The sequence below is a fragment of the Patagioenas fasciata genome, chromosome 22 (genome assembly GCF_037038585.1).
Source record: "Patagioenas fasciata isolate bPatFas1 chromosome 22, bPatFas1.hap1, whole genome shotgun sequence".
In the NCBI taxonomy this organism is placed as follows: Eukaryota; Metazoa; Chordata; class Aves; order Columbiformes; family Columbidae; genus Patagioenas; species Patagioenas fasciata.
In genome coordinates this window covers 8,002,057-8,018,970 of record NC_092541.1, presented here as the reverse complement: position 1 = coordinate 8,018,970, position 16,914 = coordinate 8,002,057, and positions in this window count along the sequence as shown.

Below are 16,914 nucleotides of genomic sequence, written 5' to 3'. Positions count from 1 at the left end.
CTCTCTGCAGGGAGAGCAGCAGGACAGCGGTCACAGGTGCCCCAGCCCCCGCTCCCCTCGGCCGCCCGTCCCGCTCCCTGAGCAGCAGCCGCGCAGAGGGGCCGGCAGGAGCTGCCCAGGAACCCAGACCCAGCACCCAGCCGGGCAGGGCTGCCTTGCGGGGCCAGGAACGGCGTGGGGGACACCAGGGCGCGTGGGGGTCCCTGCTCACCGTGAGCTCAGCTCGCTCCTTGCAGGCCCTCAGCACACGGGCACAAACCCGCAGGGCTCTCTCCCGCTCCCATGCTCTGTCGGAGCCCAGCCAGTGCTGCAGGACCTGGGGCAGGGTGCATTTCTCTCACAACAGGGATCTTCCTCTCCTGGAGATTCCTCTCCGTCCTTCTCTGGCCCCTTCCGGGCACGGCCCCCAGCCCCACGGAGCCCTGGCCCTGCAGCCTCCGCTGCCTCGCTCTCTCCAGCCGACCCTGCCCTGGGCCAGGTGCTGCTTCCCTGCCAGCGTGTCCCCGCTCCAGCCTTCCCCGGGCTGCTGTCACCCAGCCCATGGCCGGCTCTCGGCTTTCCCTCGGGCAGCGACCACTTCTCTGCCCGGCCTGAGGCCGCAGTGGCCGGCGCTGCTGTGCCCCAGCTCAGCCCCCGACTGGACACACTGCCTCAGGGCGAGGGGCCACAGCCCTGCGTTCCGTAGGAAAGGGGTGTCCACCTGCTGTCACCCGCTAAAGCCTTGGTTCCCTGCCCCTGTGACACTTTCCCCATGGCTACTCACAAGGATCACATCATCCAAGCCAGCCGAGGGCTCCTCTGCCGCCAGGAGAGTCTCGATGAGGTGGCCCAGATCTTCAACAATTCTCCTGTGCAGAAGCTGGAAGCAGGAGAGGAGAGCTGAGGTTCTGCGTCACGGGGGCTGCCAGGGCACACCGAGGGGATCCTGACCCGGGGTGGCAGGCACGGCCCCGTGGTACCTGCATGTTCAGAGCTGCCCGCACCGTCCTGCCCCTCTTCATCCCCTCCTCGGAAGGAGCGGACAGGACAGCCCGGCAGCACGCTGCCAGCAGGCTGCGGTTCTCCTCCCTGCTCAGCGCGGGCCTCAGCTTGCTGGTCAGAGGAAAAAGGAAGAGAAAAGAGAAAGGGGATTTACCAGCCCTCTCCAGAGCGGCTCAAACCACGCCTGGGCTCCTCCTAATCGAGGGCCCCAAACCCAACACCCCCAGCCCCTGCCAGCAAGCGCTGCCCTCAGCTCCAGCAGCTCCTGCCTCCCCCCGGGCAGCAGCAAACCCCCCCCCCCCATTTTAAGGAACCCCTGGGGCTCAGGAGACACCCAAAACGGGGAGCACCCTTCCACTCCACAGCCCCAGCAGCTCAACACCACTGGGGCTGCCCTGGCCAGCTGGGATGGGGCACACGGGGAGTCCCCAGAGCCGGGAACAGCCCTCACCTCAACTCCTCCAGGGCCTGAAACACTCCGTACACCAGGGAGTCCCCAGGCTCCTCCTTGATCCAGTCCTGCAAGTCACAGAGACACAGGCGCAGAGTTGTCAGTGGGCATGGACATGGGACGGCCCTCCTGCCTCCCCCGGGACAGGCTCTGCTGCCAGGCCTGGGCAGACACTGCCCCGTCACCCCACGGCTCCCCAAAGGCACCGAGGGAGGGACCCTGCTCCACAGCCACGCTGCACCCCAGGGCCCCCCAGTCAGGACACAGCTCCAGGAGCTCGCGTGAAGCCCAGAGACCATCGTCCCTCTGGGGAAAGTGCAGCCCAAAGCTCCCCCGGGTGACTGTCCCTGCTACAGGCACTCACCAGCAGGGTCTGTGTCACCTCCTGCTTCGAGGACAGCTCAAAGCTGCCAGCATCACCCACAGCCTGGATGGCAGAGCTGACCTCAGTGACACTCTGCACCAGGGCGAGCTTGAGCTGCATCTCCTGAGGGCAAAGAGAGCAAAGCACCCCTTGAACTCTCTGCAGGGCTGAGAGGCGGAAGAGGACTATGGCCAGGGGGACACACAGGGGTTAGCATCTGGATGCTGAGGACAAACCCTTCCTTGGGGTATCTTTGGAAAGAGTTTGTCCATCTTGGTACATCCCTGCCCCAAGGGGCTGGAATGAGGGCACCCAGCTGTCCCTGTCCCTGCACGGCTTGTGCTCCTACCCTCTGTGTGACTCCGCAGAGCCGCAGGATGGTGCCCATGATCTCTCTATCCACACGGGCGAGCAGCTGCTCCCTGGGGGCACGCAGAGCGATGCCGCTGTACACGCACATCAGAGCAGCACGCGTGGCCTGAGGTCCCTCTGTGCCCTGCGGCGGCTGTGCCTGTGACAACAGAGATGCCCCCAGACATCAGCCCCGGTCCCGCCCCGCACCCTCACCATCTCCTTCCTTCCCTGGGCACCTCCCGGCAGCTCCTTGAGCTGCGAGCTCCGGGGCCGGGAGCTGTTCCCGTCCTGCAGCCGAGGCTCTGGCACGGGATGGGGAGCAGGGAGCAGCCAGCATCGCACACACTGCTGGCGGATTTACCGCTGTCCTTCCCAGCACATCTCAGGGGCCCCAATGCCTGGACATCCCCTCTGAAACACAGGTCTTGGGCAGCTCTTACAAGAGGGCTGATATAAACACAGCTGCCACAGTTTGGCTACAGAAGGTGTAGTAGTGAAAATAAGGTCGAAAAGAGGAAAGCCAAAGAGCAAAACCCTGGATCCTTTACCTTCCAGCCCGTGGAAGTCTCATAAAACCTGTCTCTGGTAAAACTGGTCACCATGTCCAAGACCAGGTTGAAGTGGGTCTCAGCAGCATGGGACACCACAGAAATCATCCCCTGCAACCACACGGAAATGGGGAGTGGGCTCCAGCCCCGGCACTCAGCCATAGCCAGTGACAATGGCCAGGCAGGACGTTGCAATAAGGGGGAAAGAGCAGCGATGGGCACATCAAGGAGGTCTGGAGCAGGGTCAGGACCAGATCTCCCTCTGCACCAGCAACAGGCAGAGGATGCTCAGGACATGAGCATCACCTCACCTGGGTCTCAGAGAGCTCCACAGAGTCTGTGTCCTGGAGGAACCTCAGCACCTGCCCTTGGACATGGCTGAGGTCCCGACAACCTGCCAGCGCTGTCCCGAGAGCCTTGTAGAGGAAAAGCTGAAAGAGAGGAGGTTGAGCCCAAGATGCAGTCACAGCCCGACCTGTTAGGAGAGGGCTGGCCCCAGACTGACCCGACTCCCCCCGGAGCAGGCGAGGCTGGCCGCAGTGCCAGGCCGGGGCAGCACGGGGGAAGCGCAGTTTGGGGGTGAAGCAGCGAAAACTGCCGGTGTGGGCAGAGTCCTGGTGTGGGGTAGGAGACAAACCTTCTCCCAGGAGCCGGGGGCAGAGCTGCCCAGCTGCCGGCTCAGCTGCTGGCTCAGGCCCACGGTCCAGGTCTTGTCCTCAATGAGCTCCAGGGACGCTCGCAAGAACTGGGGGGAAGAGGAAAGGAAGCGGGTGTCCCCCTGCCCTTGGCCAGGGCCCTTCCCACACCCATGTGTCCTGGGATGCTGCTGGGGGAGAGCTGCTGGAATGGCAGTGTCTCCCCCTGCCAAGCCCAGCCTTCTTTTCACCAGCTCCCCACAACTCTGTCTGCTCCCTCTTCTCCCCGTCCCTTTGTGACACCCCCCGAGGATGCTGTACCTTAAGCACATGCTGCTCCCACTCTGCGGAGTCCAGGGAGCACTCGGCTCTTCCTAGAAAGCAAGAGGAAGCAAAAGCTCTGCTGCTGTTCAAGCTCACACCAAAGAAGAGCCCGGTGGTCTCCTCTGCGGTCAGACCTCCCAAAAGTCCCAGGCCATCAGGCTGGAAAGGGCCCACAAGCACCTACGCCAAAGCCCTTGCAAGACCACAGGCACAGGAGGGAACCCAGGGGTGTTTGTCAGAGCCACTGGATTCATGCTGGGGAAGGTCACGCTGACCATGGCTGAACCCACTGTGTGACCGCTGGGAAGCTGCCCCTCCCTCCTCTCCAGCCTCTCCCCTCACCCACACTTTACCTGCCAGGTGCTGCAGCAGGAGGGGGATCTCGGTGGCCCACGCTGTCCCCAAGGCCCCGCAGATCCAGCCCTGCAGGGCCTGCAGCAGCTGCAAGGCAGCGACTGCGCGGTCGCTGCTGGTGTGAGGAGCTGCCGCCAGCACCTGGGTGAGGGCAGGAGAGATGGGTCACCCCTGCCACCAGAGCCATCCCCGAGACAGGACTGGGATCCCCGAGAGGCTCGGGCAGGCTCGGGAGTGCTGCCAGAAAAGCTCTTTCTTTCCCCAGGGCCCCGCTACTCACCAGCAGTCGAGCCAGCAGCGCCTGGGGAGCCGGCAGCCGGGCTGCGGGGAGGGGGAAAGGCTGGTGAGATGAAGAGGCCCCGCTGTGCCCTGACCCTCGTACCTCCCGTGGCCCACACAGGGCTGAGAGCAGCTGCACGGCCACAGTGCTGGCCCGGGGGCTCCCCAGGCTGCCCCGCATGGGGGGATGAAGGCAGATCCAGCATGGCCAGGAAGGAGCCCCGGCTCCCCAGGAGCCTGAGCCTGACTCTGCCCTTTGCTTTTCCTGGGCTCCTGCTCAGGGTTCGTGGGGCACAGGGAGACACAGACTGGTCTGAGCCCCTTCCAAACCCAGCAGCACTCCCTGGGGCTCCTACCTTGCTCCTGCGAGCCCACAGCATCGGGCTCCTCCTCTTCCTCGCATCCCGCGCTCTCCCGTCTCTCCAGCAGGGCTCGCAGGCAGCGGGACAGCGGGATCAGCAAGCCGCTGTACTGGGCTGGCACCACGTACTGCAGCAGCCTGGGCCACAGGAGCTGCAGAGAAGAACCGAGCAATTCAGCACATCAGCATCTCCACTCGGCTCCAAGATGTAAAGAATGGTCTACATTTCCCTGAGCCTCGTGTGCTTCAGCACACGTGAGGGGAGAGGTTCAGGCCATGAGGAAGAGCAACGGAAAACACTCTGAAGGCAAGAAGTGGCCACAGCAGCAGGCCAGAGGGCAACTTACTTGGGACATCCCTCTCCGAGTGACATCCAGCGAGCCCAGGATGTCCACGCACAAGGACTGAAGAGCCCTGTCCTCCGGCGGCTCCCAGGCAAAAAGGCCTCCTGCCGCCTGCAAGACAGACTTGGCAAAACCTCCGTTCCTCTCAGCTCCCGACCGACCAGGCTCAGGCACGGCCCCACCACTGCTGCTGCACCAGCATCCCGGGAGCAGCGACCTCCCGAAGGAGAATCTAGAAGCCCTTCCCTTTGCCCTGCTCCCAAAACAGCCTCCTGGAGCCCTGGAGAAGAGTGGCACACACCCATCTCCCAGCAGCCAGACGCTCCAGCCAGAGAGGGAAGATCCTTGGCAAGCCGGCAGGAGGCTGGGCCATCCCTGGCCTTCATCTCCTGGGTGCCCGGCTGGAAACACTCACCGCAGGGGCTGCCGCGCAGCCTGTCCCCTTGCCAGAAGGGATGTGGGCCCCAGGCTGCTATGGGATGGGCAGGGCGTGCTTTGGAGAGCCGGGGCATGAGAACACCACAGAAAGCTCCTCTAGCCAGGCCCACCTGTGTGCACGGGCTGAGCTGGGCTGATGGCCCATCAGCATTTCGGGACGGATGATGTCCTGTTCCCACAAGTCTGCCCCTCCCTTCACAAGGCAGCTTTGCTGGAGGTGTGTGTGGGCACAGTTCAGCCCGTGGGGCGTGCAGGCAGTCCCGGGTGGCGTGTCCAGGTGCAAACCCACGTCACCCCGACATCTCCACCACCATGGCACAGCCCTGTGGAGGCCGCTGCGATGGCCGAGCTGGCACCAATGGCCCTGCGGTGTGGAGCTCTCCATGGGCAAGGGCGCCTGCAGGAGCTCTCAGCACGGCCCCGGCACCGGCCGAAGCCCCGGTGTCCTGCTCTGTCCTTACCAGTCTGCCCGAGCTCCGGCTGTACTCGCTGAAGATGTGCCCCACCACATCCCATGGCCAGCAGCTCTGGGAGCCGGAGCTGAGCAGTTCCCGGATGAACTCCAGAACTGCCCTCCGCACCTGCCGGGGAGAGCGTGGTTATCAACCCCTGTTCCAAACCACAGGGAAGCCGCCTGCGCTTGGCAAAGCCTTTGTGGCTCACGGGGAGACGATGAGGGCACGGCAGAAGCTTCTGCTGCTGCCATGGCCTGGTCAGGCTCTGCCCCGAGGGAAGGGGTTTCTCGGCCTTCCCTGGCAGCACTGTCCCTTCCCAAAGCAGCTCACCTGGGCGCTGGGGTCGGTGCACACCAGCTGCACGGCTGCCACCACCTGGGGCAGCTTCTGCCTTGCTACAGGATCTGGAAGAGACACAGAGAGGTGTGTTGAGGCAGAGCCTGATGGCAGAAGGATCCCTTGAAGCTTCCAAGCTTCACATACACTGGTGGGACAGAGAAGCAGGGCCTGACTCTGAATTCACAGCAGGCAGGGGTGTGCCCAGAGTGACTCTGTTTCTAGAGGCAGGGCTATTTTACAGGCACCGAAAGCTCTGGTAACGCAGAGAATGAGAGAAATGGCACTGGTACGAGCATCTCCTGTGCAAGCTATCCACTCGTGTCACTGAGCCTGGAGCATCGTCCCTGGTGGGCCCCCATTTCTAACTGCTGGGGACAGCTTGAGCATCATCACAGGGTGTCAGCTCGGCTGGGGGACCCGCTCTTTGCAGCTCCTCTCGGGTGCAGCTGCACCACTTCCAGACCATTCCAGCATTCAGCCCAGCAGCCCCAGCCCCTGCCGTGTGTCCCCGGCCCCTGGCACTGACCGTCAGAGCGGGCCAGCTCTCCCAGCAGGCTCAGGGTTGACACACGCTGGGCCTCGCTCCCCTGCCTCAGCTGGGACCGCAGAACAGCTGCGGGGCAGGTTCGGGCTGCAGGGAAGAAATTGCACTCTGCATTAGCAGGCGGCTGCCCCTGGCTGCCGAGGACAGGGACAGAGCTGCCACGGCACAGGGACATCGCCCCGTCCCCTCTCCTTACCCTGCAGCGTCATGAGGCGGGATGGCTTTGCCTTATGGGCTGGGCCAGGCTCCTCAGTCACACCAGGGACCTGTGGGAACAAGGGTCGTTTGAGAGAAATGTGCATCGGCCTTGAGAGGGACTGGAAAGAATTGGTGCTCTCTGCCTTCCTCCCCTCCCTTGCTCCTCCTGCAGTTTGGCCGAGAGGGAAATCACTGTGGGAACCAGGCTGCCCCTCCACCCCCTTCCAAGCACAGAATCACAGAATGTCCCGAGGTGGAAGGAACCCACAAGGATCTTGAGTCCAACTCCTGTCCCTGCACAGGACACCCCACAGTTCACACCGTGGGTCTGAGGACGGTGTCCAGTCTCTTCTTGAACACTGTCAGGCTGGGGCCGTGACACCTCCCTGGGAGCCTGTTCAGTGTCCAGCACCTCTGGGTGAAGAACCTTTTTCTCATGCCCAACCGACCCTCCCCAGCACATCTTCTGCCATTCCCTGGGATCCCAGCATTGCTCCTCCTGCCGTCTTAAGGCTCCTCCATGGCCCCTGGCTCGCACCCTGGCGTGCTGGTCTGCAGCTGGTCCTGGCGGAGGGACACCCTGCCCTGCCCCGCAGGCTCCCCTTACCTGGCGGTGCCCAGTGGTGCGGGTGGCGAGAGCTGAGCCCCGTGGGGTTGGGGTCTGACCTCCCCCCAGCATCTGCAGTACGTGGCCGAGGTTCTACAAGAGAACGGGGAGGGGAGAGGAAGAGGAGGTTAAAGCCAGCGCAATGCTCCAGGGAAAGGAGAAGCCCAGCAGAGCTGGGAAGAGGGGAGCCCCTGATGTCAGCTCCCAGGGACATCCCCAAACCCTCCCACCCGGGGTCCTTGTTTGCCCCCCTCAGAGCAGCACCAGAGGGTCTCTGCCCTCTGCACAGGGACACTGCTGACAACTCCGATTCGTAGAATCATAGAATCATTTTGGTTGGAAAAGACCCTCAAGATCATTGAGTCCAACGTTACCCCATCCCTGGCACTACCCCATGTCCCTGAGAACCTCATCTCCACCTGTTCAACCCCTCCAGGGATGGTGACTCCACCACTGCCCTGGGCAGCCTGTTCCAATGCCCCACAGCCCTTTCCAGGAAGAAATGTCTCCTCCTGGCACTTCCCACTCGGACCTTGTCCCTCACTGGACGGCACTGGACGTTACAGCAAAGCTCTGCCCACGCATAGGGCCTCAGGGAGGTGCCAGTGCCTCCCTCCCCAAGAAGATGAACACCAGGGACTCTCAGTTCCCCCTGTCCCCTCCATTGCTCTTTTCTTGCCCAAAGAGCCCAGGAAGCCTCAGGCCTCCTCTGCTCTCCCTGCTCCTTCTCTAAGGGCTTCCCAGCTCCCCTGGCACCCCACAGCCCCCCAGCACCGCGTGGCACTGGCACAGACCCGCCAATCAGCCACACCGGACCCTGCGCGAGTCCTCACCTCGGTGACCCGGGAGGTGTCCTGGACCCGCTGCTGCTGGCGCAGGAGCCGGAGGAGCTGCTCCCGGGCACGCTGACAGTGCCGCTGCTCACACACAAGGACACCAACCATGGCAGCCACCGCACCCAGGACAGCCCGATTATCCTGGGGAGGGAAGGGAGAGGCTCTGCTTGGGCGGCTGAAGCTCTGCCTGGTGCTCAGCACGCCCTGGACACCAGTCTGCCCTTCCCAATGGGAGGGGTTCCCTTTCCCTTCTGCCCCATGGGAGAGGGACTCCAGAGCAGAGCCGCCGTTTCCCCAGGCTGGTAGCCCAAGGCCACAGGACTCGGTTGCTTCTCTCCAGGGAGCCCCCAGCCCCAGGCACAGTGCCAGCAGGCTCCCCACTCGGGGGCTTTCCCCCCAGACCCCTTCCCTTCCCTGCCTCCCTCTGCTCCACCCCACGGGGCACAGACGGACCCACTGCCATGGACACCCCCTCTGCAGCCCCAGCTGTGGGAAGCAGCACCTCTCACCTGTTCCTCCTTGCAGCCCAGCCAATTTACCACCGCGTGATGGAAGAGCGGGTAAATGTCTCCACAGAGCTGTGCTGCCCTGCTGCGAGGAAAGGGGCGGCGCTTCTGGCTGCACAAGTACACGGTGATGCCCTCGGACCATCGCTCCAGAACTGCACCAGGAAAGGGAAAGGACAAGGGAGCACATGGGAGTCTGCAGCAGGGAAAGGTCCTTGCACCCTCGCCCAAGCCTGCTTTACGTACAGCCCCAGGCTCAGCAGGGCCCAGTCCAGGACCAGATCTGGATCCGAGGACAAGCTGTGCTCTGGACGTGTCTGGATTCTAAGACCCCGCTGTTTCTCACCTCCCCACCGCACCTGTTCCTCCTCAGTGGTCCCTTTGCCTCCAGCATTTGCCACCACAGCCCCTTCCCTTCCCACATCGTCTGCTTTCAGTGCAGGGACTTCAAACCCCAGGGGAGAGCAGGGGAATCACAAAACCACAGACTGGCTGGGTTCCAGGACCTCTGCAGATCCCCAGCCCCACCTGCTCACGCGGGGTCACAGAGCAGATCACACAGGATCCCAGGGGGTTTGAATGTCTCAGAGAAGGAGACTCCACACCCGCTCTGGGCAGCCTGGGCCAGGCTCTGGCACCTCCCAGCACACAACTTTCTCCTCATGTTCAGATGGAGCCTCCTGTGTTTCAGTCTGTGCCCATCGCCCCTCACCCTGGCGCTGGGCACCACTGAACAGAGTCTGCTCCACCCTCTGACACCCACCCTTCAGATATTTACCAGAATAAATAAGGTCCCCTCTCAGCCTCCTCCAGGCTGAACAGCCCCAGCTCTCTCAGCCTTTCCTCAGAAGAAAGATGCTCCAGACCCCTCAGCATCTTCGTAGCTCCTCTTTGTAAGGAACAGAAGCCACAGGAAGGGACCCGGGAGCTCCTGACGTGTCCTGCCCACAGAAACCTCCCAGGCTTCCCCCGCTCCTCTGCGCACTCAGCAGTTTGGGATCCCGGCTGGGCTGACACCCACCACCTCTCCTCTAGGGTCACATGGAGCCACCAAAGGCCACCCAGCCCCTGCGCGGGCCCTGGCCGAGCTGACACTCACCCCCGCAGATGGTGCGCAGGGTCCGGCCGCTCCCCGCCCGGCTCAGCGTCCTGCGCAGGGCCAGCAGCGTCGCTCCCGCGAAGGGGACACAGCGCAGGGCTGCAGAGAAGGGACAGAGGGACCCAGAGGGTCAGTGGCACACAGGGGACACCAGGGTCCATCTCTGGCAAGGCTGGAGCTGCTGGGCCGTGTGGGACACACCGGAGGGCGTGGGGAGGGTGGCCTTCCCGAGGGGGACACGGGGAAGCCCTGTGGGGAAATAGGGGGGACAGTGGGGGACAGAGACCCTGCGAGTTTGTCTCCAGTGGGGTCCTACTGTCCAAGCACCAGGACTGGGCTGGTGAGGCAGAGCTGCTGGTCGGTCCTGGCACCAAGCGAGGAGGCACGGCAACTCCAGAGTCCCCCCGGTTCAAGACAGGGCATTTAGGGAGGGGGGATCCCTTCTCCCTGTTATCACAGACCCCTGCCAAAACCAGGAGGCTGCATGTGCCGTACCATAGCTGCCAGCCATCTTGCCCAAGGTGACGAGCACAGCCTCATCAGGGACCTTCCCCACCACCTTCAGGTGGCTCTGCAGCTCAGCCATGACGAAGTAGAAGTGGGTGCGGGCCAGAGCCACCAAGAAGTCACTGGCGGCCATCTTCACATCATCCATCGCACCCTGAAAAAGCGCCGCATAGAATTACAGAATCATTTTGGTTGGAAAAGCCCCTCAAGATCATTGACTTCAACTGTTAACCCAACCCTGGCACTGCCCCATGTCCTGAGAACCTCATGTCCGTCTGTCCAACCCTCCAGGGATGGTGACTCCAGCACTGCCCTGGGCAGCCTGTTCCAATGCCCCACAGCCCTTTGGGGAAGGAATTGTTCCCAGATCCAACCTCAACCTCCCCTGGCGCAACTTGAGGCTGTTTCCTCTGCTCGGGGCGCTTGTTCCTGGGGAGCAGAGCCCGACCCCCCTGGCTCCAAGCTCCTTTCAGGCAGTTCAGAGATCAGAAGGTCTCCCCTCAGCTCCTGTTCTCCAGCTGAACCCCCCAGGGCCCTCAGCCGCTCCCATCACACTCGTGCTCCAGCCCCTCACCAGCTCCGTTCCCTTCTCTCAACTCGCTCCAGCACCTCAAGGGCTTTCTTGGTGTGAGGGGCCCAAAACCGATCCCAGGATTCGAGGTATAGCACAGCATTCAAGAAGTAACATTGAGCCTGACGCCAGCTCTTGCTCAGTTAGAAACAACCCCAAGTCCACTTCTCTGCACAGCTCTGTCGCCTCTTCAAATTCTGTCATGAGGAGTCCCCAGAGCTCCTCTCTGAGGACCTCCCTGGGTCTGAATAACCGAGGAACATCCCTGTATTTCCCCAGAACCCAGGGATGGAGGCACGCTGCTTTGGTGGCCCTGTTGGAGAACAAGCTCACCTGGGCTGCTCGCAGGTCACCCGAGGCCTCTGCGATGAGGCGGTTCACGACACCACTGGGCAAGCAGCCATCCTCTCCCTGCAAGGCACGCTCCAGCTCCCGGTACGTGTCCACCCGGTCGCCCTGGGGACAGACCACCAAGGGCAGTGATGGGACTCGTTTTGCCCTTGTTCCCAGGGAGCCACCAGAGAGACCCACTGTCCTCCAAACCGTCTGTGGGACACGGGCATGAGGTACGAGCTGCAGGCTCAGGAGAGCCACGGGCAACGGCAAGATCTTCTACGGCAGCTCTGAGACAAGCAGAGAGCCAGAGAGGGACACGGACCCCACCAGGGGAAGAGGCCGTGGGGGTCACTCCTGAGGACGGGGAAGGTGGCGGTCAGAGGGAAGGTGCCAGGCGGGCAAGGGGAAGGCGTGGGGACCAGTCCCTGCCCTGAGGGGGAGAAGCCATGAGCACCCTGCACCCGGTGTTGCTCCTCGCACAGGCAGGAGCCCCGGGCTGCTGGGACAGCTCCAAACCAAAGCTCAGGAGGGGCCTTGGGTACCTGGGGAAAGGCAGTGGGGAGAAGCTGGGGCTGATGGCAGAGGCCCTGCCCTGCCCAGGAGAGAGCTGAGAGCTCCTGGGGACAGGAGGGAGGGAGCAGCGACATTAGTCCCACCTGAGCGGCAGGATCAGCGCTTGGGGACACAGCTTGCAGGGCAGAGATGCCATCGGACAAGATCCCTCTCTGCCATGGCCCTGGGGAAGCCCAGGGCGTGGAGGGGAGCCCTCACCCCCCACCTCACCTCACGGTCTTGCAGCTGTTTCAGCCGAGATGTCCCAATGGCCACAAAGGTGTCGACAGCCTCAGGGACAGTCCCGGTTGCCCGGGCTCTGTCCTCAGGACTGGAGGCTCTGAACGGGGGACACACGCACGGACAGAGAGCTGGAAGGAAAGAAGGAACTGGTATTGCTGGCCGCAGAGCTTCCAGCAGGGGGGTGAAGGTCTCCCCAGCCTCCCCAGCACCACCAGCCCATGCTGGGCTGGGCTGGCAGGAGCAGTCGGTGGGATGAGAGGTGGGAGTGTGCCCCTCGCTGCAGCACTGGGCAGACCCCCTGGGGGACTGGGCCCAGTCCGGGGTCCCCGGTGCCAGGACAGCAGCGACGTGCTGGAGGGAGCCCAGCGCCGGGCTGAGCTGGGCAGGGATGGACACGGGGCTCTGCCAGGGGGCCGGGAGGGCTGGGGCTGGGCAGCACCACAAGAGCCGCTGGGCCAGGCTGTCTCGGAGCCATCCCAGGCTGCTCCATGGAGGGCAGGGACAGGACAGAGCCCTCAGGGAGGTGCCTGGCAGCAGGACGGGAGGGGAGGGCACGGGGACGCAGCCCCCAGCACCTGGAGGGACAGTCGCTGCCTCAGCCTCCCGCCAGCCCCTCACCTCGGAGCGCCCTCATCCTCCTCATGGCTGCAGATCTCCCAGATCAACGCTCTCCTCTTAACAGGTTCTCCTCCCTCAAACTCCACAAGAAACCAAGGCAACACCAGCCCCAGGAGGAGGAGGTAGAACCCAGACATTGTGACCTCACCGCAGGGCACGGTGCCTGGCCCAGGGCTGCGGTGGCACAGGGACACGTGCTGGGGACACACCGTGGGGCAGGGACCAGACAGGACCAGAGCAGGAGGAGTCTCTGGCAGGTCCCAGATGCAGCAGTTTTCTCCAAAAGAGAACAATCACGTCAGGTGGCTTCCCTGGAGGAGTCTGGGGCTTCCACCTGGGCTCTCAGCTTCCTATAGGAAGTGAGGTGACTGTGCGAGTACCTGGGAGGAGTCTTGGGTGGGTCCTGCAGGACAGAGTTTCCACGCAGAAAGAAAAATCACCTCGGGTAGATTCATTGGAAGAGTCTGAGGCTGCCACCCAGCATCTTCTGTCCCTGGAGCAGAGGTCAAAATACTCCAGGAGGTGCCTGGGAGGAGTTTCGGGTTCTTCCCAGAGAAGCGAGCTTCTAGCGTGAGAAAAGTCATCTTCGGTAGCTTCCTTGGAGGAGTCGGGGGCAGCGAGCTGGGATCTCAGACAGTGAAAGCAGAGCTCAAACAGCTGCAGCAGAGTCTGGGAAGAGTCTCGGTGCGTTCTAGAGGTCAAAGCTTCCTGCAGAAGAAAAAGGTCTTCTCCGGTAGCTTCTGTGGAGGAGTCTGGGGCTGGTACCAGGATCCTGGGGCACTGTCCGAGGAGCTCTTGAGTACCCAGGAGATGCCTGGGTGGAGACTTTGGGTGGATCCTGGAGGAGAGAGATTCCTACAAATAAAACCATCCCAGGCAGCTGCCTTGGAGGAGTCTGAGGCTGCTGCCCTGCATCTCAGATGCCTAAAGCATCTACCAGCACACAGTCACACAGGACAGAGATCAGGGTGTCAGCATGATTTTAGCAGCTGGACTAGTAATTCTGATCCGAGACAAAAATCAATAAACCAGCGAGTGACTCTGAATGTTATTTATTCTGTAGAAAAGATCAACTCACAAGCTTTCCTCAAAGACTTTCACCTTTTCACAGCCCTCTGGCGGTTCACGCCTGAACTTGTAGCTGTTGTTGGGTTTTGGTGAGGCAGCATATTTGGGCAAGGGAGAATTATTCCCATTCTCTGCAGGAAGAGAGCATCTCATTGCTTCAGTGTGCCACACTAGGGAAAAACACAACAGCTATCTTTACATGTCCCCCAAATTGAAACCCACATCGTTACCAATGTTGTAAAATTAAGGAACGTTTTCAGTCACCTCGAAGTTTTCATTTGCAAACAGGTTTTCTTATCTCAATCCCTTTCCTCCTTCCATTTCCCCTCACAGCATTTTTCAGGCTCCTCTGCAATCTCTGTCCATTCCTGGCCACCTCCTGTTTGTAACCGCAAACCTGAATCTGCCGTCCTGCGCCACCACCACCTGGCCAAGGAAACAGATAGAAATCATATTCTTAAAAACAGAACAAGCTGACGTGGAATTATGAAATTCTCCCAGTGTATCTCAGCAGATTTCTGGTAACAAGAATGATTTGAAACAGACAGTTAAGCTTTGACGGGTGCCTGCACGAAACGCTGGAACGCTGCCCGTTTCGTCTGAAATAAAAACAAGGCCTGACGCAAGCAACAGGACTGGCCCATTTCTGCTGTTCCACCTGTTGCTGTGCACTCTCGATTCTTCAACTTGTTCACAGTACTTGAAGAATCTCTTATTTAAAACCAAAAACTTGTCTGGGAAGCACATTCCTCAGTCACATCTACGCAGCTCCAATTACAGAGCACCACATACGTGTGCACACGGAGTCTTTGGAACAATCCAGAAAAAAAAAGATCACTTACAAAGAAAAAAGCATTGCACCATTTCTCCATGGATGTGGGAAACAAAGTTCCTCCTTTACTACGTGGTCATGCACGTAGCAACGGGTTAAAGTTAAGCACTGTTAAACTTTTAGTGTTACACAGTACCTTTATCTCTGGAATCAGCGAGAAGATCACCTGTAGAACATGGACTTTCTTCACTGCCTTTGTTCGAGATGGTAAGAAACGAGGTTGGAGATCCCGGCTGGGAGCGGCTGCTGCCGTTACTGCTCCTGTCTGCTCCGCCGGGCGTCCGGGTACCGATGCTGTGGGTACCGATGGTGTGGGTACCCATGCTGTGGGTACCTATGCTGTGGGTATCGATGGTGTGGGTACCGATGCTGTGCGTACCTATGCTGTGGGTATCGATGGTGTGGGTACCGATGCTGTGGGTATCGATGCTGTGCGTACCGATGGTGTGGGTACCTATGCTGAGGGTACCCATGCTGTGGGTACCGATGCTGTGGGGACCGATGCTGTGGGAACGGCTGCTACAGAGAGAACGGAGGCGCTCGGTGCCCAGCTGGAATATCTCGAGGCTGTTAAAATAACAGGGGGAGACGGCTGCTCTTGTCTAGTTTGCAATTTCTTTAAATCCAGTAATGCTGAGGGGTTTTTTGGGTTTCACAAAATGGGTTGGAGTGGAAATTTTTATCCATTACACAAGATCCCAACGTAAAATAAGTCAGGTTTGGAAACTAAGGACGACGGTTTTCGGGATGTCACGGATCACAGGCTTGCTCGGGTGGGAAGGGACCCTCCTGAGCTCGGCTGGTCCAAGCCCGGCTCAGGCAGTCTGTCCTGTCCTGAGAGCCGTCCTGGCTGCGCCGGGGTTCAACATCTGCACAGACAGCGATTCCACAGCCTCTCTGGGCAACTTGCTCCGGGTTTGAGCAGCCTCGCACAGTTCAAAAAGATAGATTTGAAAAGTGGTTTTCTTGCGTTCGCATTGTTTTTAAGTTTATGCCCTTTTGTTCTTGCCCTCTCATGGCGCCCCAGGAGTCCAGCTCCCTCCTGTTCGTTCTGCACGTCAGATATTGACACACATCGATAAGATCCCCTGAGCTTTCTCTTCTCAAGGCTCAACAGTCCCAGCTCCCTCAGCCTCTCTTCACAGCAAAGACGTTCCAGGCCCTTAATCACCTTGGTGGCCTGTATTTCTGATACTTCATTACTAAATTTACCTCTAAAAACACCTAACAATAAAATTAAAGTTAAAAACTGGCAAGTTGTGCTTCAACTGGGATGGGGCAGTTCAGCACGGGCAAAGGGAAGAAAAAGTTCCTACAGAAAGTCCCAAAACAGACCTTTTGTCTTTCCCCGTTTTACTGAGATTTCTTATCGGAAAATAAATTACATCCCATTAATCACAGAGGAAAAGGTTCAGGTTCAAGATTTACCTCTTTCCCGCATTTTGCTTTCCAAGGGATCTTTCAACAACCTTTACTAAAGAATTACTTAGACTTCAGCAAAGCCTTTGACGCTGTATCCCCAGCATTTTCCTGGAGAAGCTGCAGCTCATGGCCTGGATGGTGTCTGAGGGTCACCAAGGGCAAGTGCCGGGTCCTGCCCCTGGGTCACAGCAACCCCATGGACGCTGCAGCTGGGGAGGAGCGGCTGGAAAAGGACCCGGGGCTGTTGGTGCCAGCGGCTGAACGTGAGCCAGCGTGTGCCCGGGGCCAAGGGGCCACAGGACCCTGGCTGGGACCAGCACTGGTGTGGCCAGCAGGCCCAGGGCAGCGACCGAACCTGTGCTGGGACCTGGGGAGGCCAAACCGCCAACCCTGGGGGCAGTTTTGGGCCCCTCAGCTCAGGGTTCAAAATGGCAGCACCAGAATCACCTCAGGGCTCAAAATGGCGGCACCAGGGGTGGCGGGATCACCTCAGCGCACAAAATGGTGGTGCCAGTGGCACCAAAATCACCTGAGGGCTCAAGAAAGGCCTTGAGGTGCTGGAGCGAGTGGAGAGAAGGGAACGGAGCTGGTGAGGGGCTGGAGCACGAGTGTGATGGAAGCGGCTGAGGGACCTGGGGGGCTCAGCTGGAGAACAGGAGCTGAGGGGAGACCTTCTGATCTCTGAACTGCCTGAAAGGAGATTGGAGCCAGGGGGTCGGGCTCTGCTCCCCAGGAACAAGCGCCAGGA